General features: G+C 37.0%; 9 non-coding genes across 9 annotated transcripts; all 9 read left to right on the forward strand.

Moving 5' to 3' along the window:
• Positions 1-2,515: 2,515 nt before the first annotated feature.
• On the forward strand, positions 2,516-2,587 carry trnac-gca (transfer RNA cysteine (anticodon GCA)). Its single transcript has one exon. It is a non-coding gene; the product is annotated as a tRNA-Cys (tRNA).
• Positions 2,588-3,993: 1,406 nt separating this feature from the next.
• Positions 3,994-4,065, forward strand: trnac-gca (transfer RNA cysteine (anticodon GCA)). Its single transcript has one exon. It is a non-coding gene; the product is annotated as a tRNA-Cys (tRNA).
• Positions 4,066-7,456: 3,391 nt separating this feature from the next.
• trnac-gca (transfer RNA cysteine (anticodon GCA)) lies at positions 7,457-7,528 on the forward strand. Its single transcript has one exon. It is a non-coding gene; the product is annotated as a tRNA-Cys (tRNA).
• A 2,399-nt stretch (positions 7,529-9,927) lies between these two features.
• trnac-gca (transfer RNA cysteine (anticodon GCA)) lies at positions 9,928-9,999 on the forward strand. The gene has a single exon. It is a non-coding gene; the product is annotated as a tRNA-Cys (tRNA).
• Positions 10,000-11,890: 1,891 nt separating this feature from the next.
• On the forward strand, positions 11,891-11,962 carry trnac-gca (transfer RNA cysteine (anticodon GCA)). The gene has a single exon. It is a non-coding gene; the product is annotated as a tRNA-Cys (tRNA).
• A 1,406-nt stretch (positions 11,963-13,368) lies between these two features.
• On the forward strand, positions 13,369-13,440 carry trnac-gca (transfer RNA cysteine (anticodon GCA)). Its single transcript has one exon. It is a non-coding gene; the product is annotated as a tRNA-Cys (tRNA).
• A 414-nt stretch (positions 13,441-13,854) lies between these two features.
• trnac-gca (transfer RNA cysteine (anticodon GCA)) lies at positions 13,855-13,926 on the forward strand. The gene has a single exon. It is a non-coding gene; the product is annotated as a tRNA-Cys (tRNA).
• A 5,330-nt stretch (positions 13,927-19,256) lies between these two features.
• trnac-gca (transfer RNA cysteine (anticodon GCA)) lies at positions 19,257-19,328 on the forward strand. Its single transcript has one exon. It is a non-coding gene; the product is annotated as a tRNA-Cys (tRNA).
• Positions 19,329-20,734: 1,406 nt separating this feature from the next.
• On the forward strand, positions 20,735-20,806 carry trnac-gca (transfer RNA cysteine (anticodon GCA)). Its single transcript has one exon. It is a non-coding gene; the product is annotated as a tRNA-Cys (tRNA).
• The last annotated feature ends 171 nt before the right edge of the window (positions 20,807-20,977 follow it).

The raw sequence follows: 20,977 nt of genomic DNA on the forward strand, positions 1-20,977 counted from the left end.
TTACCAAAATAGCTTTACTGCCAAAAGAACAGATGTTCAATAAGCAGCATTTAAAGCTGCATACTTCTTTCTGAACGGGTGATATATTTTTTATTTTAATTTAAAGTAAATTTCTATTACAGCTGCCCCTGGTGGAGGGTCTGCTTTTATTTCTTGGTCTAATTATACAGCTTATTTTTTGGTTATCAAGTAATTTAAGGTTTGCATCAAGACTAAATTTATGTGGATGCCCCACAACAGGGTAACAGCTTCAGGATAGTAACAAGTGAGATATAGGTGATTTAAGATCACATGACTGTGGCCTGGATGGTGCTCTAATCAGTCAGCCAGGCAGTTTTGCTGCCATATTTTGGGAAAATACATAAGATCCCCTCCAGTTAGGATGAAGACTATCTGTTTTGAAAAATCCAGGCCTTTCCCAAAAATCATCCCAATTGTTCACAAAGGCTTTGCTTTTATTTGCACACCAGGTTTCTAGCCAGCAGTGAAGGGAGCGCAATCTGCTATAAATCACATCCCCTCTATATAATCTTGGTAATGGACCTGATACAACTAAATTCTGACATTTTTTTTAGCTTTGGTGCATAGAGTGAGGAAGTTCCTCTTTAATACCTCAGATTTCTGTAAATAAACATCATTAGTGTCGACATGCAACAATAAGGTAGATACTTCATTGTCGGCGACACGGTCCAATACAGCCTCTATGTCAGAAATCTTGGCCCCTGTGAGGCAATTAACATTAACTGCTGGATGAACATAATTTGGAATTCTAACATTCGGCACTATATAGAATCACCAATTAAGAGCACTTTCTCATTCTCAGTTTCCACAGGCGCTCTGTGGAGAGCTGAGTATCTGTTCTTGGAATGAATTGGTGACATGGGTGCCAAGGGACTAAATTTTGGCTTCTTAGACCCCCATCTTACTGTTACCCAATCACCCTGTGGCTGAAGTGGTGCTGCCTACTGACTACAGTGGGCCTGGAGAGACTGAAGCCAAATCACAAGTAGCCGAATTGTCTAAACAAACCGAGTCAATCCAATTTTCAGTATATCTAATTTCTATCAGGTTCCTAACACGGTCCTCCAATTCGCATATCTTCCCAACCAACATCTACATTAACTAAAAACTTTTGGAAGGTGAAGCTGTATACACAGTCGGCCGGAAAACATGAACTGTACATGCTGCAGGACACACAACATATAAACGTGCCCTCAATGGGCAGAGAGCAGATAGAATTTACGTTTAGCGCTGATATCATCTTCACCATTATTGCAGTAACGCCGGTGCTTCGGCGCTTTCCGTGTTCAGCTGAGTCACTAAGAGACCGGCGACTTTAAATTTCCACCACCTACTCAGCGATCGACTTTAATTTCTCACTGCCGGTTATTATTCCTGGTCAACCAAAAATAGGGTCGGAAATCATCATTACACATAATAAAACAATATGTTACGTCGTCTTTGGACAAATTATAATTTTTTCTTTGTGAAAATTAAATTGAATTTGCGTCAATGGAGGACATCAGAGGCTCAAGTGCACCTTGCAAGTTCAGCCTTACTCCATCGCTGCAAATGGGACCACTCGTGAGATCAGGAGGTACAGCTCAGTGGTAGAGCATTTGACTGCAGGTAAAGATGTCTCTAGATCAAGTGTGGGCGACCCCTTTCTTCTCCCATGTTTCATTGAACAAGCTTATTAGACCGAAGAAATTAACTGAGAAATGCTTTCTTCAGTCCAAATTTTTCCTGATATTTCTTATTATTTGCTTTTTGAATTCAGTTTTGATTATTTCAAATACACTGTCCAGTTTGAATCAAAAATATTTCTCACAAGAACAACGGTTGGAAATCTTAACTAGACATAAAAAAACGATTTATTATGTCGTTTCTGGACAAATGATCATTATTTCTTTAAGTAAATATAATTGAATTTGCGTCAATGGAGGAAATCAGAGGCTCAAGTGCACTTTGCAAGTTCAGTCTTACTCCACCGCTGTAAAGGGGACCAGTTGTGTGATCAGGGGGTATACCTCAGTGGTAGAGCATTTAACTGCAGATCAAGAGGTCCCCAGTTCCAGTCTGGGTGCCCCCTTTGGTCTCCCATGTTTGTTCAATTTGCTCTAGTAGAAAGCTATTATTACCTCACAAATGCTGCAAATTATACCCATAATTAATTCAGGAAGAATTTGCTTAATTATGTCTAATTTCGAAGAAGAGTTTTCCAAAGTTACGTGAACAATTTTGGCAGAGATTTATTTCTTATTTTTTTAAATGCATTTTTGAGCATTTCACAATAATGTCAAGTTCCAATCTGAAATATTTCCAACCTAACCAGATTAGGAAATCTTAATTTGACTTAAAAGAACGCTTTGTAACGTAATCAGAGAACAACTGATCATTATTTCCTTGTGTAAGAAAAATTTAATTTGCATCAATAGAGAAAATCAGAGGCCCAAGTACACCTTGCAAGTTCTGTCCTTATCCACTTCTGTGAATGGGAGTACTTGTGAGAGCAGGGGGTATAGCTCAGTGGTAGAGCATTTGACTGCAGATCAAGAGGTCCCCAGTTCAAATCTGGGTGCCCCCTTTGTTCTCCCGTATTTGCTCTGGTAGAAAGCTATTATTACCTCACAAATGCTGCAAATTATACCCATAATTAATTCAAGAAGAATTTGCTTAATTATGTCTAATTACGAAGAAGAGTTTTCCAAAGTTACGTCAACATTTTTGGCAGAGATTTATTTGTTGGTTTTTGAATCCATTTTTGAGCATTTCACAACGATGTCAAGTTCCAATCAGAAGTTTTTCCAGCCTAACCAGATTAGGAAATCTTAATTTGACTTAAAAGAATGCTTTGTAACGTAATCGGAGAACAACTGATCATTATTTCTTTGTGGAAGTAAAATTTAATTTGCGTCAATAGAGAAAATCAGAGGCTCAAGTACACCTTGCAAGTTGAGTCCATCTCCACCACTGTGAATGGGACCACCCGTGAGATCAGGAGGTACAGCTCAGAGGTGGAGCATTTGACTGCAGGTAAAGATGTCTCTAGTTCAAGTGTGGGCGACCCCTTTGTTCTCCCATGTTTCATTGAACAAGCTTATTGGACCGAAGAAATTAACTGAGAAATGCTATTAAACATGCATATGATCGTTTCTTGCAGCTTTTGATTAGTTACCTTAAAATACGAGCAAGCGTTTACCTTTCTTCAGTCCAAATTTTTCCTGATATTTCTTGTTATTTGCTTTTTGAATTCAGTTTTGATTATTTCAAAAACACTGTCCAGTTTGAATCCAAAATATTTCTCACAAGAACAACGGTTGGAAATCTTAACTAGACATAAAAAAACGATTTATTATGTCGTCTCTGGACAAATGGTCATTATTTCTTTGAGTAAATATAATTGAATTTGCGTCAATGGAGGAAATCAGAGGCTCAAGTGCACCTTGCAAGTTCAGTCTTACTCCACTGCTGTAAAGGGGAACAGTTGTGTGATCAGGGGGTATAACTCAGTGGTAGAGAATTTGAGTGCAGGTCAAGAGGTCCCCAGTTCAAGTCTGGGTGCCCCCTTTGGCCTCCCATGTTTGTTCAATTTGCTCTAGTAGAAAGCTATTATTACCTCACAAATGCTGCAAATTATACCCATAATTAATTCAGGAAGAATTTGCTTAATTATGTCTAATTTCGAAGAAGAGTTTTCCAAAGTTACGTGAACAATTTTGGCAGAGATTTATTTCTTGTTTTTTTAAATGAATTTTTGAGCATTTCACAATAATGTCAAGTTCCAATCTGAAATATTTCCAACCTAACCAGATTAGGAAATCTTAATTTGACTTAAAAGAACGCTTTGTAACATAATCAGAGAACAACTGATCATTATTTCCTTGTGTAAGAAAAATTTAATTTGCATCAATAGAGAAAATCAGAGGCCCAAGTACACCTTGCAAGTTCTGTCCTTATCCACTTCTGTGAATGGGAGTACTTGTGAGAGCAGGGGGTATAGCTCAGTGGTAGAGCATTTGACTGCAGATCAAGAGGTCCCCAGTTCAAATCTGGGTGCCCCCTTTGTTCTCCCGTATTTGCTCTGGTAGAAAGCTATTATTACCTCACAAATGCTGCAAATTATACCCATAATTAATTCAAGAAGAATTTGCTTAATTATGTCTAATTATGAAGAAGAGTTTTCCAAAGTTACGTCAACATTTTTGGCAGAGATTTATTTGTTGGTTTTTGAATCCATTTTTGAGCATTTCACAACGATGTCAAGTTCCAATCAGAAATTTTTCCAGCCTAACCAGATTAGGAAATCTTAATTTGACATAAAAGTACGCTTTGTAACGTAATAAGAGAACAACTGATCATTATTTCTTTGTGGAAGTAAAATTTAATTTGCGTCAATAGAGAAAATCAGAGGCTCAAGTACACCTTGCAAGTTGAGTCCATCTCCACCACTGTGAATGGGACCACCCGTGAGATCAGGAGGTACAGCTCAGAGGTGGAGCATTTGACTGCAGGTAAAGATGTCTCTAGTTCAAGTGTGGGCGACCCCTTTGTTCTCCCATGTTTCATTGAACAAGCTTATTGGACCGAAGAAATTAACTGAGAAATGCTATTAAACATGCATATGATCGTTTCTTGCAGCTTTTGATTAGTTACCTTAAAATACGAGCAAGCGTTTACCTTTCTTCAGTCCAAATTTTTCCTGATATTTCTTGTTATTTGCTTTTTGAATTCAGTTTTGATTATTTCAAAAACACTGTCCAGTTTGAATCCAAAATATTTCTCACAAGAACAACGGTTGGAAATCTTAACTAGACATAAAAAAACGATTTATTATGTCGTCTCTGGACAAATGGTCATTATTTCTTTGAGTAAATATAATTGAATTTGCGTCAATGGAGGAAATCAGAGGCTCAAGTGCACCTTGCAAGTTCAGTCTTACTCCACTGCTGTAAAGGGGAACAGTTGTGTGATCAGGGGGTATAACTCAGTGGTAGAGAATTTGAGTTCAGGTCAAGAGGTCCCCAGTTCAAGTCTGGGTGCCCCCTTTGGCCTCCCATGTTTGTTCAATTTGCTCTAGTAGAAAGCTATTATTACCTCACAAATGCTGCAAATTATACCCATAATTAATTCAGGAAGAATTTGGTTAATTATGTCTAATATCGAAGAAGAGTTTTCCAAAGTTACGTGAACAATTTTGGCAGAGATTTATTTCTTGTTTTTTTAAATGAATTTTTGAGCATTTCACAATAATGTCAAGTTCCAATCTGAAATATTTCCAACCTAACCAGATTAGGAAATCTTAATTTGACATAAAAGAACGCTTTGTAACGTAATAAGAGAACAACTGATCATCATTTCTTTCTGGAAGTAAAATTTAATTTGCGTCAATAGAGAAAATCAGAGGCTCAAGTAAACCTTGCAAGTTGAGTCCATCTCCACCACTGTGAATGGGACCACCCGTGAGATCAGGAGGTACAGCTCAGAGGTGGAGCATTTGACTGCAGGTAAAGATGTCTCTAGTTCAAGTGTGGCGACCCCTTTGTTCTCCCATGTTTCATTGAACAAGCTTATTAGACCGAAGAAATTAACTGAGAAATGCTATTAAACATGCATATGATCATTTCTTGAGGCTTTTGATTAATTACCTTAAAATACGAGCCAGCGTTTACCTTTCTTCAGTCCAAATTTTTCCTGATATTTCTTGTTATTTGCTTTTTGAATTCAATTTTGATTATTTCAAAAACACTGTCCAGTTTGAATCCAAAATATTTCTCACAAGAACAACGGTTGGAAATCTTAACTAGACATAAAAAAACGATTTATTATGTCGTCTCTGGACAAATGATCATTATTTCTTTGACTAAATATAATTGAATTTGCGTCAATGGAGGAAATCAGAGGCTCAAGTGCACCTTGCAAGTTCAGTCTTACTCCACTGCTGTAAAGGGGAACAGCTGTGTTATCAGCGGGTATAACTCAGTGGTAGAGAATTTTACTGCAGGTCAAGAGGTCCCCAGTTCAAGTCTGGGTGCCCCCTTTGGCCTCCCATGTTTGTTCAATTTGCTCTAGTAGAAAGCTATTATTAACTCACAAATGCTGCAAATTATACCCATAATTAATTCAGGAAGAATTTGCTTAATTATGGCTAATTTCGAAGAAGAGTTTTCCAAAGTTACGTGAACAATTTTGGCAGAGATTTATTTCTTGTTTTTTTAAATGAATTTTTGAGCATTTCACAATAATGTCAAGTTCCAATCAGAAATTTTTCCAGCCTAACCAGATTAGGAAATCTTAATTTGACATAAAAGAACGCTTTGTAACGTAATAAGAGAACAACTGATCATTATTTCTTTGTGGAAGTAAAATTTAATTTGCGTCAATAGAGAAAATCAGAGGCTCAAGTACACCTTGCAAGTTGAGTCCATCTCCACCACTGTGAATGGGACCACCCGTGAGATCAGGAGGTACAGCTCAGAGGTGGAGCATTTGACTGCAGGTAAAGATGTCTCTAGTTCAAGTGTGGGCGACCCCTTTGTTCTCCCATGTTTCATTGAACAAGCTTATTAGACCGAAGAAATTAACTGAGAAATGCTATTAAACATGCATATGATCATTTCTTGCAGCTTTTGATTAATTACCTTAAAATACGAGCAAGCGTTTACCTTTCTTCAGTCCAAATTTTTCCTGATATTTCTTGTTATTTGCTTTTTGAATTCAGTTTTGATTATTTCAAAAACACTGTCCAGTTTGAATCCAAAATATTTCTCACAAGAACAACGGTTGGAAATCTTAACTAGACATAAAAAAACGATTTATTATGTCGTCTCTGGACAAATGGTCATTATTTCTTTGAGTAAATATTATTGAATTTGCGTCAATGGAGGAAATCAGAGGCTCAAGTGCACCTTGCAAGTTCAGTCTTACTCCACTGCTGTAAAGGGGAACAGTTGTGTGATCAGGGGGTATAACTCAGTGGTAGAGAATTTGACTGCAGGTCAAGAGGTCCCCAGTTCAAGTCTGGGTGCCCCCTTTGGCCTCCCATGTTTGTTCAATTTGCTCTAGTAGAAAGCTATTATTACCTCACAAATGCTGCAAATTATACCCATAATTAATTCAGGAACAATTTGCTTAATTATGTCTAATTTCGAATAAGAGTTTTCCAAAGTTACGTGAACAATTTTGGCAGAGATTTATTTCTTGTTTTTTTAAATGAATTTTTGAGCATTTCACAATAATGTCAAGTTCCAATCTGAAATATTTCCAACCTAACCAGATTAGGAAATCTTAATTTGACTTAAAAGAACGCTTTGTAACGTAATCAGAGAACAACTGATCATTATTTCCTTGTGTAAGAAAAATTTAATTTGCAACAATAGAGAAAATCAGAGGCCCAAGTACACCTTGCAAGTTCTGTCCTTATCCACTTCTGTGAATGGGAGTACTTGTGAGAGCAGGGGGTATAGCTCAGTGGTAGAGCATTTGACTGCAGATCAAGAGGTCCCCAGTTCAAATCTGGGTGCCCCCTTTGTTCTCCCGTATTTGCTCTGGTAGAAAGCTATTATTACCTCACAAATGCTGCAAATTATACCCATAATTAATTCAAGAAGAATTTGCTTAATTATGTCTAATTACGAAGAAGAGTTTTCCAAAGTTACGTCAACATTTTTGGCAGAGATTTATTTGTTGGTTTTTGAATCCATTTTTGAGCATTTCACAACGATGTCAAGTTCCAATCAGAAGTTTTTCCAGCCTAACCAGATTAGGAAATCTTAATTTGACATAAAAGAACGCTTTGTAACGTAATAAGAGAACAACTGATCATTATTTCTTTGTGGAAGTAAAATTTAATTTGCGTCAATAGAGAAAATCAGAGGCTCAAGTACACCTTGCAAGTTGAGTCCATCTCCACCACTGTGAATGGGACCACCCGTGAGATCAGGAGGTACAGCTCAGAGGTGGAGCATTTGACTGCAGGTAAAGATGTCTCTAGTTCAAGTGTGGGCGACCCCTTTGTTCTCCCATGTTTCATTGAACAAGCTTATTAGACCGAAGAAATTAACTGAGAAATGCTATTAAACATGCATATGATCGTTTCTTGCAGCTTTTGATTAGTTACCTTAAAATACGAGCAAGCATTTACCTTTCTTCAGTCCAAATTTTTCCTGATATTTCTTGTTATTTGCTTTTTGAATTCAGTTTTGATTATTTCAAAAACACTGTCCAGTTTGAATCCAAAATATTTCTCACAAGAGCAACGGTTGGAAATCTTAACTAGACATAAAAAAACGATTTATTATGTCGTCTCTGGACAAATGATCATAATTTCTTTGAGTAAATATAATTGAATTTGCGTCAATGGAGGAAATCAGAGGCTCAAGTGCACCTTGCAAGTTCAGTCTTACTCCACTGCTGTAAAGGGGAACAGTTGTGTGATCAGGGGGTATAACTCAGTGGTCGAGAATTTGACTGCAAGTCAAGAGGTCCCCAGTTCAAGTCTGGGTGCCCCCTTTGGCCTCCCATGTTTGTTCAATTTGCTCTAGTAGAAAGCTATTATTACCTCACAAATGCTGCAAATTATACCCATAATTAATTCAGGAAGAATTTGCTTAATTATGTCTAATTTCGAAGAAGAGTTTTCCAAAGTTACGTGAACAATTTTGGCAGAGATTTATTTCTTGTTTTTTTAAATGAATTTTTGAGCATTTCACAATAATGTCAAGTTCCAATCTGAAATATTTCCAACCTAAACAGATTAGGAAATCTTAATTTGACATAAAAGAACGCTTTGTAACGTAATAAGAGAACAACTGATCATCATTTATTTGTGGAAGTAAAATTTAATTTGCGTCAATAGAGAAAATCAGAGGCTCAAGTACACCTTGCAAGTTGAGTCCATCTCCACCACTGTGAATGGGACCACCCGTGAGATCAGGAGGTACATCTCAGAGGTGGAGCATTTGACTGCAGGTAAAGATGTCTCTAGTTCAAGTGTGGGCGACCCCTTTGTTCTCCCATGTTTCATTGAACAAGCTTATTAGACCGAAGAAATTAACTGAGAAATGCTATTAAACATGCATATGATCGTTTCTTGCAGCTTTTGATTAGTTACCTTAAAATACGAGCAAGCATTTACCTTTCTTCAGTCCAACTTTTTCCTGATATTTCTTGTTATTTGCTTTTTGAATTCAGTTTTGATTATTTCAAAAACACTGTCCAGTTTGAATCCAAAATATTTCTCACAAGAACAACGGTTGGAAATCTTAACTGGACATAAAAAAACGATTTATTATGTCGTCTCTGGACAAATGATCATTATTTCTTTGAGTAAATATAATTGAATTTGCGTCAATGGAGGAAATCAGAGGCTGAAGTGCACCTTGCAAGTTCAGTCTTACTCCACTGCTGTAAAGGGGAACAGTTGTGTGATCAGGGGGTATAACTCAGTGGTAGAGAATTTGACTGCAGGTCAAGAGGTCCCCAGTTCAAGTCTGGGTGCCCCCTTTGGCCTCCCATGTTTGTTCAATTTGCTCTAGTAGAAAGCTATTATTACCTCACAAATGCTGCAAATTATACCCATAATTAATTCAGGAAGAATTTGCTTAATTATGTCTAATTTCGAAGAAGAGTTTTCCAAAGTTACGTGAACAATTCTGGCAGAGATTTATTTCTTGTTTTTTTAAATGAATTTTTGAGCATTTCACAATAATGTCAAGTTCCAATCTGAAATATTTCCAACCTAACCAGATTAGGAAATCTTAATTTGACTTAAAAGAACGCTTTGTAACGTAATCAGAGAACAACTGATCATTATTTCCTTGTGTAAGAAAAATTTAATTTGCATCAATAGAGAAAATCAGAGGCCCAAGTACACCTTGCAAGTTCTGTCCTTATCCACTTCTGTGAATGGGAGTACTTGTGAGAGCAGGGGGTATAGCTCAGTGGTAGAGCATTTGACTGCAGATCAAGAGGTCCCCAGTTCAAATCTGGGTGCCCCCTTTGTTCTCCCGTATTTGCTCTGGTAGAAAGCTATTATTACCTCACAAATGCTGCAAATTATACCCATAATTAATTCAAGAAGAATTTGCTTAATTATGTCTAATTACGAAGAAGAGTTTTCCAAAGTTACGTCAACATTTTTGGCAGAGATTTATTTGTTGGTTTTTGAATCCATTTTTGAGCATTTCACAACGATGTCAAGTTCCAATCAGAAATTTTTCCAGCCTAACCAGATTAGGAAATCTTAATTTGACATAAAAGAACGCTTTGTAACGTAATAAGAGAACAACTGATCATTATTTCTTTGTGGAAGTAAAATTTAATTTGCGTCAATAGAGAAAATCAGAGGCTCAAGTACACCTTGCAAGTTGAGTCCATCTCCACCACTGTGAATGGGACCACCCGTGAGATCAGGAGATACAGCTCAGAGGTGGAGCATTTGACTGCAGGTAAGATGTCTCTAGTTCAAGTGTGGGCGACCCCTTTGTTCTCCCATGTTTCATTGAACAAGCTTATTAGACCGAAGAAATTAACTGAGAAATGCTATTAAACATGCATATGATCGTTTCTTGCAGCTTTTGATTAATTACCTTAAAATACGAACAAGCGTTTACCTTTCTTCAGTCCAAATTTTTCCTGATATTTCTTGTTATTTGCTTTTTGAATTCAGTTTTGATTATTTCAAAAACACTGTCCAGTTTGAATCCAAAATATTTCTCACAAGAACAACGGTTGGAAATCTTAACTAGACATAAAAAAACGATTTATTATGTCGTCTCTGGACAAATGGTCATTATTTCTTTGAGTAAATATAATTGAATTTGCGTCAATGGAGGAAATCAGAGGCTCAAGTGCACCTTGCAAGTTCAGTCTTACTCCACTGCTGTAAATGGGAACAGTTGTGTGATCAGGGGGTATAACTCAGTGGTAGAGAATTTGACTGCAGGTCAAGAGGTCCCCAGTTCAAGTCTGGGTGCCCCCTTTGGCCTCCCATGTTTGTTCAATTTGCTCTAGTAGAAAGCTATTATTACCTCACAAATGCTGCAAATTATACCCATAATTAATTCAGGAAGAATTTGGTTAATTATGTCTAATATCGAAGAAGAGTTTTCCAAAGTTACGTGAACAATTTTGGCATAGATTTATTTCTTGTTTTTTTAAATGAATTTTTGAGCATTTCACAATAATGTCAAGTTCCAATCTGAAATATTTCCAACCTAACCAGATTAGGAAATCTTAATTTGACTTAAAAGAACGCATTTTAACGTAATCAGAGAAGAACTGATCATTATTTCCTTGTGTAAGAAAAATTTAATTTGCATCAATAGAGAAAATCAGAGGCCCAAGTACACCTTGCAAGTTCTGTCCTTATCCACTTCTGTGAATGGGAGTACTTGTGAGAGCAGCGGGTATAGCTCAGTGGTAGAGCAATTGACTGCAGATCAAGAGGTCCCCAGTTCAAATCTGGGTGCCCCCTTTGTTCTCCCGCATTTGCTCTGGTAGAAAGCTATTATTACCTCACAAATGCTGCAAATTATACCCATAATTAATTCAGGAAGAATTTGCTTAATTATGTTCAATTTCGAAGAAGAGTTTTCCAAAGTTACGTGAACAATTTTGGCAGAGATTTATTTCTTGTTTTTTTAAATGAATTTTTGAGCATTTCACAATAATGTCAAGTTCCAATCTGAAATATTTCCAACCTAACCAGATTAGGAAATCTTAATTTGACTTAAAAGAACGCTTTGTAACGTAATCAGAGAACAACTGATCATTATTTCCTTGTGTAAGAAAAATTTAATTTGCATCAATAGAGAAAATCAGAGGCCCAAGTACACCTTGCAAGTTCTGTCCTTATCCACTTCTGTGAATGGGAGTACTTGTGAGAGAAGGGGGTATAGCTCAGTGGTAGAGCATTTGACTGCAGATCAAGAGGTCCCCAGTTCAAATCTGGGTGCCCCCTTTGTTCTCCCGTATTTGCTCTGGTAGAAAGCTATTATTACCTCACAAATGCTGCAAATTATATCCATAATTAATTCAAGAAGAATTTGCTTAATTATGTCTAATTACGAAGAAGAGTTTTCCAAAGTTACGTCAACATTTTTGGCAGAGATTTATTTGTTGGTTTTTGAATCCATTTTTGAGCATTTCACAACGATGTCAAGTTCCAATCAGAAATTTTTCCAGCCTAACCAGATTAGGAAATCTTAATTTGACATAAAAGAACGCTTTGTAACGTAATAAGAGAACAACTGATCATTATTTCTTTGTGGAAGTAAAATTTAATTTGCGTCAATAGAGAAAATCAGAGGCTCAAGTACACCTTGCAAGTTGAGTCCATCTCCACCACTGTGAATGGGACCACCCGTGAGATCAGGAGGTACAGCTCAGTGGTAGAACATTTGACTGCAGGTAAAGATGTCTCTAGTTCAAGTGTGGGCGACCCCTTTGTTCTCCCATGTTTCATTGAACAAGCTTATTAGACCGAAGAAATTAACTGAGAAATGCTATTAAACATGCATATGATCGTTTCTTGCAGCTTTTGATTAATTACCTTAAAATACGAGCAAGCGTTTACCTTTCTTCAGTCCAAATTTTTCCTGATATTTCTTGTTATTTGCTTTTTGAATTCAGTTTTGATTATTTCAAAAACACTGTCCAGTTTGAATCCAAAATATTTCTCACAAGAACAACGGTTGGAAATCTTAACTAGACATAAAAAAACGATTTATTATGTCGTCTCTGGACAAATGATCATTATTTCTTTGAGTAAATATAATTGAATTTGCGTCAATGGAGGAAATCAGAGGCTCAAGTGCACCTTGCAAGTTCAGTCTTACTCCACTGCTGTAAAGGGGAACAGATGTGTGATCAGGGGGTATGACTCAGTGGTAGACAATTTGAGTGCAGGTCAAGAGGTCCCCAGTTCAAGTCTGGGTGCCCCCTTTGGCCTCCCATGTTTGTTCAATTTGCTCTAGTAGAAAGCTATTATTACCTCACAAATGCTGCAAATTATACCCATAATTAATTCAGGAAGAATTTGGTTAATTATGTCTAATATCGAAGAAGAGTTTTCCGAAGTTACGTGAACAATTTTGGCATAGATTTATTTCTTGTTTTTTTAAATGAATTTTTGAGCATTTCACAATAATGTCAAGTTCCAATCTGAAATATTTCCAACCTAACCAGATTAGGAAATCTTAATTTGACTTAAAAGAACGCATTTTAACGTAATCAGAGAACAACTGATCATTATTTCCTTGTGTAAGAAAAATTTAATTTGCATCAATAGAGAAAATCAGAGGCCCAAGTACACCTTGCAAGTTCTGTCCTTATCCACTTCTGTGAATGGGAGTACTTGTGAGAGCAGGGGGTATAGCTCAGTGGTAGAGCAATTGACTGCAGATCAAGAGGTCCCCAGTTCAAATCTGGGTGCCCCCTTTGTTCTCCCGTATTTGCTCTGGTAGAAAGCTATTATTACCTCACAAATGCTGCAAATTATACCCATAATTAATTCAAGAAGAATTTGGTTAATTATGTCTAATATCGAAGAAGAGTTTTCCAAAGTTACGTGAACAATTTTGGCAGAGATTTATTTCTTGTTTTTTTAAATGAATTTTTGAGCATTTCACAATAATGTCAAGTTCCAATCTGAAATATTTCCAACCTAACCAGATTAGGAAATCTTAATTTGACTTAAAAGAACGCATTGTAACGTAATCAGAGAACAACTGATCATTATTTCCTTGTGTAAGAAAAATTTAATTTGCATCAATAGAGAAAATCAGAGGCCCAAGTACACCTTGCAAGTTCTGTCCTTATCCACTTCTGTGAATGGGAGTACTTGTGAGAGCAGGGGGTATAGCTCAGTGGTAGAGCATTTGACTGCAGATCAAGAGGTCCCCAGTTCAAATCTGGGTGCCCCCTTTGTTCTCCCGTATTTGCTCTGGTAGAAAGCTATTATTACCTCACAAATGCTGCAAATTATACCCATAATTAATTCAAGAAGAATTTGCTTAATTATGTCTAATTACGAAGAAGAGTTTTCCAAAGTTACGTCAACATTTTTGGCAGAGATTTATTTGTTGGTTTTTGAATCCATTTTTGAGCATTTCACAACGATGTCAAGTTCCAATCAGAAATTTTTCCAGCCTAACCAGATTAGGAAATCTTAATTTGACATAAAAGAACGCTTTGTAACGTAATAAGAGAACAACTGATCATTATTTCTTTGTGGAAGTAAAATTGAATTTGCGTCAATAGAGAAAATCAGAGGCTCAAGTACACCTTGCAAGTTGAGTCCATCTCCACCACTGTGAATGGGACCACCTGTGAGATCAGGAGGTACAGCTCAGTGGTAGAGCGTTTGACTGCAGGTAAAGATGTTTCTAGTTCAAGTGTGGGCGACCCATTTGTTCTCCCATATTTCATTGAACAAGCTTATTAGACCGAAGAAATTAACTGAGAAATGCTATTAAACATGCATATGATCGTTTCTTGCAGCTTTTGATTAATTACCTTAAAATACGAGCAAGCGTTTACCTTTCTTCAGTCCAAATTTTTCCTGATATTTCTTGTTATTTGCTTTTTGAATTCAGTTTTGATTATTTCAAAAACACTGTCCAGTTTGAATCCAAAATATTTCTCACAAGAACAACGGTTGGAAATCTTAACTAGACATAAAAAAACGATTTATTATGTCGTCTCTGGACAAATGATCATTATTTCTTTGAGTAAATATAATTGAATTTGCGTCAATGGAGGAAATCAGAGGCTCAAGTGCACCTTGCAAGTTCAGTCTTACTCCACTGCTGTAAAGGGGAACAGTTGTGTGATCAGGGGGTATAACTCAGTGGTAGAGAATTTGACTTCAGGTCAAGAGGTCCCCAGTTCAAGTCTGGGTGCCCCCTTTGGCCTCCCATGTTTGTTCAATTTGCTCTAGTAGAAAGCTATTATTACCTCACAAATGCTGCAAATTATACCCATAATTAATTCAGGAAGAATTTGGTTAATTATGTCTAATATCGAAGAAGAGTTTTCCAAAGTTACGTGAACAATTTTGGCAGAGGTTTATTTCTTGTTTTTTTAAATGAATTTTTGAGCATTTCACAATAATGTCAAGTTCCAATCTGAAATTTTTCCAGCCTAACCAGATTAGGAAATCTTAATCTATAATAATAAAAGGCAAAGCCCTCACTGACTGACTCACTCACTCACTGACTGACTGACTGACTCATCACTAATTCTCCAACTTCCCGTGTAGGTGGAAGGCTGAAATTTGGCAGGCTCATTCCTTACAGCTTACTTACAAAAGTTAGGCAGGTTTCATTTCGAAATTCAAAGCGTAATGGTCATAACCGGAACATATTTTTTGTCCATACACTGTAATGGAGGAGGCGGAGTCACGTATCGCGTCATCACGCCTCCTACGTAATCACGTGAACTAAAAACAAGGAAGACATTTACAGCACGAGTCACACGCGGGAACGAAGGTAAATGACGTTAATTTTTGACTGTCTTTTAATACTGTGTAAGCATACATATTAACACATGTGCAATTAAACGTGTGCATTTACGGGGTGATTTCTCAGGCTTAAAAGCTCGCCTTTTACTAAAAAGGTAAATGCAAAACTATTTTCAATCAGTTTATTGAAACGCTCCCGTTAAGGATTGCAATAACATATTCGCGAGAGAAAAGAACGAAGTAGGGGGAAATGGAGGAAGAGCCGCAAACAGCGAAGACCAAAAAATTAATTAAACAATTGAGAACGGAGCGACTTAAGCATACAAGCATGTTCATAAGGGAAACAAAGCACGGTGTAAAACGTAAGTTTAAATTAAGTTTATAGAAACGCTCCCGCTGCGGATTGCAATAACATATTCGCGAGATAAAAGTTTAATGAGAAGACACGAGGTATAAACGAACCACACGCCGTGGCGCAACGTTAGGGGCAACAGTTTCAACCATTCTATGATCTGCTTCTCGCAACTGAAAGACGGCACATGGCGGATGTTAGCCGACTTGCTGACCGCAACGTTAGGGGCTTCAGCTATGGCGCTGACGCCACATCTCAGTGCCAACACTTTGCAGACTGTACTTAAAAGACACGCCCTCCTCACTGGACAGTTAAAAACACCAATCAAACTAACGATGACATCAAGTATTACCCAATCAAAAGTAGGAAAGGAGGCATCTTCATAAAATGCGTGTGGGATGATTTGCATGAGACGCTGCTTTAAAAAAAAAATTATAAAAAAAATACGGGATAAATCCCGTCCAGTATTGATTCAAAACGGGACGCGCAATTTCATTCTCAAACGCGGCACCATTCCGTATTTTAAAGGACGGGTGGCAACCCTACAGTGCCAGGTAACCACCCATACAATCACATTGTGATTCAGACTAGGAATGCAATGAATGTAATTACCCCGATCTACATACAAGGCGAAAGTCTTGCAACATTCAAAGATGATGGTTTGGGATAAGTACACCTTACAACATAAAAGAGCTTATGAAGCCTTGAACCGAAAAAAGCAAGATCTCAGAGATCGTAAAAAAAAAAAAATAGGAGGTAATGTCGTTTTACTCGCTGTAGATTTTAGTCAAACATTACCAGTCATTCCACGAGGGAGACCAGCAGATCAACTCAACGCGTGTTTAAAATCCATGCTTCTCCCACGCTCGGTTATATGTCGCGTGTTCTCGGGTAGGTGCACCAAAAAATTTATACATTTAAGCATGTAATGGGCAAACAAAAAATGAGGTATACCCGAAGGCACTGCAGTAGTACTTAATGTAACTTTACTTCTTAAATGTTAATGTTTTACTGTTTAATAATTTATACGCTTCTTATATGTTGTTCAAATTCTTTTATCAAAATACCACTGACAGCGCAATGCACGATAACATGGAGTGAATACACCATACGCATCCGCACACGGCTGCCCTGCTGTGCGCAGATAGGAGTTGATTCTACAATAAAATAAAATAAACATAAAAAGATAGTAGACGTGACGTACTATATGTGTACCACATTTGAAGTGTATAGGTGAAACGGTTTGCGAGGTACAGGTCATTTAAAATCCTGGACAGACACACAAATTGCCACGGTAGCAAATTAAAGAAGAAGATTTTACTGTTTAATAATTTATATTTATATGAAATGTGCTTCTTATATATTACTTCATATTCTCATATGATAATGATGTTAATGTTTATATTGATTTCTGTGTTATTAAAACTGCATGTATGTGTGTATATGTGTATATATATATATATATATATATATATATATATATATATATATATATATATATACTAGCAAAATACCCGCGCTTCGCAGCGGAGAAGTACTGTGTTAAAGAGGTTATGAAAAAAAAAGGAAACATTTTAAAAATAACGTAACATGATTGTCAATGAAAGCCCGTTTCAGTCAGGAAGTCTTATGTGTGTGTTTATGTATGTGTGTATATATATGTAGATGTGTATATGTAGATATGTATATATATGTATATGTATATAAATGTTTATGTGTGTGTGTATATTATATATATAATATATATATATATATATATATATATATATGGGCGGCACGGTGGCGCAGTGGTAGCGCTGCTGCCTCGCAGTTAGGAGACCCGGGTTCACTTCCCGGGTCCTCCCTGCGTGGAGTTTGCATGTTCTCCCCCGTGTCTGCGTGGGTTTCCTCCCGCAGTCCAAAGACATGCAGGTTAGGTGGATTGGCGATTCTAACTTGGCCCTAGTGTGTGCTTGGTGTGTGGGTGTGTTTGTGTGTGTCCTGCGGTGGGTTGGCACCCTGCCCAGGATTGGTTCCCTGCCTTGTACCCTGTGTTGGCTGGGATTGGCTCCAGCAGACCCCCGTGACCCTGTGTTCGGATTCAGCGGGGTGGAAAATGGATGGATGGATATATATATATATATATATATATATATATATATATAAAAAGACAGCAACAGTTATAACAATGACAACACAATTACATTGACAATCATGTTACGTTATTTTTAAAATGTTTCCTTTTTTTTTCATAACCTCTTTAACACACTACTTCTCCGCTTCGAAGCGCAGGTATTCTGCTAGTTTGACATAAAAGAACGCTTTGTAACGTAATAAGAGAACAACTGATCATTATTTCTTTGTGGAAGTAAAATTTAATTTGCGTCAATAGAGAAAATCAGAGGCTCAAGTACACCTTACAAGTTGAGTCCATCTCCACCACTGTGAATGGGACCACCCGTGAGATCAGGAGGTACAGCTCAGAGGTGGAGCATTTGACTGCAGGTAAAGATGTCTCTAGTTCAAGTGTGGGCGACCCCTTTGTTCTCCCATGTTTCATTGAACAAGCTTATTAGACCGAAGAAATTAACTGAGAAATGCTATTAAACATGCATATGATCGTTTCTTGCAGCTTTTGATTAGTTACCTTAAAATACGAGCAAGCGTTTACCTTTCTTCAGTCCAAATTTTTCCTGATATTTCTTGTTATTTGCTTTTTGAATTCAGTTTTGATTATTTCAAAAACACTGTCCAGTTTGAATCCAAAATATTTCTCACAAGAACAACGGTTGGAAATCTTAACTAGACATAAAAAAACGATTTATTATGTCGTCTCTGGACAAATGGTCATTATTTCTTTGAGTAAATATAATTGAATTTGCGTCAATGGAGGAAATCAGAGGCTCAAGTGCACCTTGCAAGTTCAGTCTTACTCCACTGCTGTAAAGGGGAACAGTTGTGTCATCAGGGGGTATAACTCAGTGGTAGAGAATTTGAGTGCAGGTCAAGAGGTCCCCAGTTCAAGTCTGGGTGCCCCCTTTGGCCTCCCATGTTTGTTCAATTTGCTCTAGTAGAAAGCTATTATTACCTCACAAATGCTGCAAATTATACCCATAATTAATTCAGGAAGAATTTGCTTAATTATGTCTAATTTCGAAGAAGAGTTTACCAAAGTTACGTTAACAATTTTGGCAGAGATTTATTTCTTGTTTTTTTAAATGAATTTTTGAGCATTTCACAATAATGTCAAGTTCCAATCTGAAATATTTCCAACCTAACCAGATTAGGAAATCTTAATTTGACTTAAAAGAACGCTTTGTAACGTAATCAGAGAACAACTGATCATTATTTCCTTGTGTAAGAAAAATTTAATTTGCATCAATAGAGAAAATCAGAGGCCCAAGTACACCTTGCAAGTTCTGTCCTTATCCACTTCTGTGAATGGGAGTACTTGTGAGAGCAGGGGGTATAGCTCAGTGGTAGAGCATTTGACTGCAGATCAAGAGGTCCCCAGTTCAAATCTGGGTGCCCCCTTTGTTCTCCCGTATTTGCTCTGGTAGAAAGCTATTATTACCTCACAAATGCTGCAAATTATACCCATAATTAATTCAAGAAGAATTTGCTTAATTATGTCTAATTACGAAGAAGAGTTTTCCAAAGTTACGTCAACATTTTTGGCAGAGATTTATTTGTTGGTTTTTGAATCCATTTTTGAGCATTTCACAACGATGTCAAGTTCCAATCAGAAATTTTTCCAGCCTAACCAGATTAGGAAATCTTAATTTGACATAAAAGAACGCTTTGTAACGTAATAAGAGAACAACTGATCATTATTTCTTTGTGGAAGTAAAATTTAATTTGCGTCAATAGAGAAAATCAGAGGCTCAAGTACACCTTGCAAGTTGAGTCCATCTCCACCACTGTGAATGGGACCACCCGTGAGATCAGGAGGTACAGCTCAGAGGTGGAGCATTTGACTGCAGGTAAAGATGTCTCTAGTTCAAGTGTGGGCGACCCCTTTGTTCTCCCATGTTTCATTGAACAAGCTTATTAGACCGAAGAAATTAACTGAGAAATGCTATTAAACATGCATATGATCATTTCTTGCAGCTTTTGATTAATTACCTTAAAATACGAGCCAGCGTTTACCTTTCTTCAGTCCAAATTTTTCCTGATATTTCTTGTTATTTGCTTTTTGAATTCAGTTTTGATTATTTCAAAAACACTGTCCAGTTTGAATCCAAAATATTTCTCACAAGAACAACGGTTGGAAATCTTAACTAGACATAAAAAAACGATTTATTATGTCGTCTCTGGACAAATGATCATTATTTCTTTGAGTAAATATAATTGAATTTGCGTCAATGGAGGAAATCAGAGGCTCAAGTGCACCTTGCAAGTTCAGTCTTACTCCACTGCTGTAAAGGGGAACAGATGTGTGATCAGGGGGTATAACTCAGTGGTAGAGAATTTGACTGCAGGTCAAGAGGTCCCCAGTTCAAGTCTGGGTGCCCCCTTTGGCCTCCCATGTTTGTTCAATTTGCTCTAGTAGAAAGCTATTATTACCTCACAAATGCTGCAAATTATACCCATAATTAATTCAGGAAGAATTTGCTTAATTATGTCTAATTTCGAAGAAGAGTTTTCCAAAGTTACGTGAACAATTTTGGCAGAGATTTATTTCTTGTTTTTTTAAATGAATTTTTGAGCATTTCACAATAATGTCAAGTTCCAATCTGAAATATTTCCAACCTAACCATATTAGGAAATCTTAATTTGACTTAAAAGAACGCTTTGTAACGTAATCAGAGAACAACTGATCATTATTTCCTTGTGTAAGAAAAATTTAATTTGCATCAATAGAGAAAATCAGAGGCCCAAGTACACCTTGCAAGTTCTGTCCTTATCCACTTCTGTGAATGGGAGTACTTGTGAGAGCAGGGGGTATAGCTCAGTGGTAGAGCATTTGACTGCAGATCAAGAGGTCCCCAGTTCAAATCTGGGTGCCCCCTTTGTTCTCTGGTAGAAAGCTATTGTTACCTCACAAATGCTGCAAATTATACCCATAATTAATTCAAGAAGAATTTGCTTAATTATGTCGAATTACGAAGAAGAGTTTTCCAAAGTTACGTCAACATTTTTGGCAGAGATTTATTTGTTGGTTTTTGAATCCATTTTTGAGC

The sequence above is a fragment of the Erpetoichthys calabaricus genome, chromosome 6 (genome assembly GCF_900747795.2).
Source record: "Erpetoichthys calabaricus chromosome 6, fErpCal1.3, whole genome shotgun sequence".
In the NCBI taxonomy this organism is placed as follows: Eukaryota; Metazoa; Chordata; class Cladistia; order Polypteriformes; family Polypteridae; genus Erpetoichthys; species Erpetoichthys calabaricus.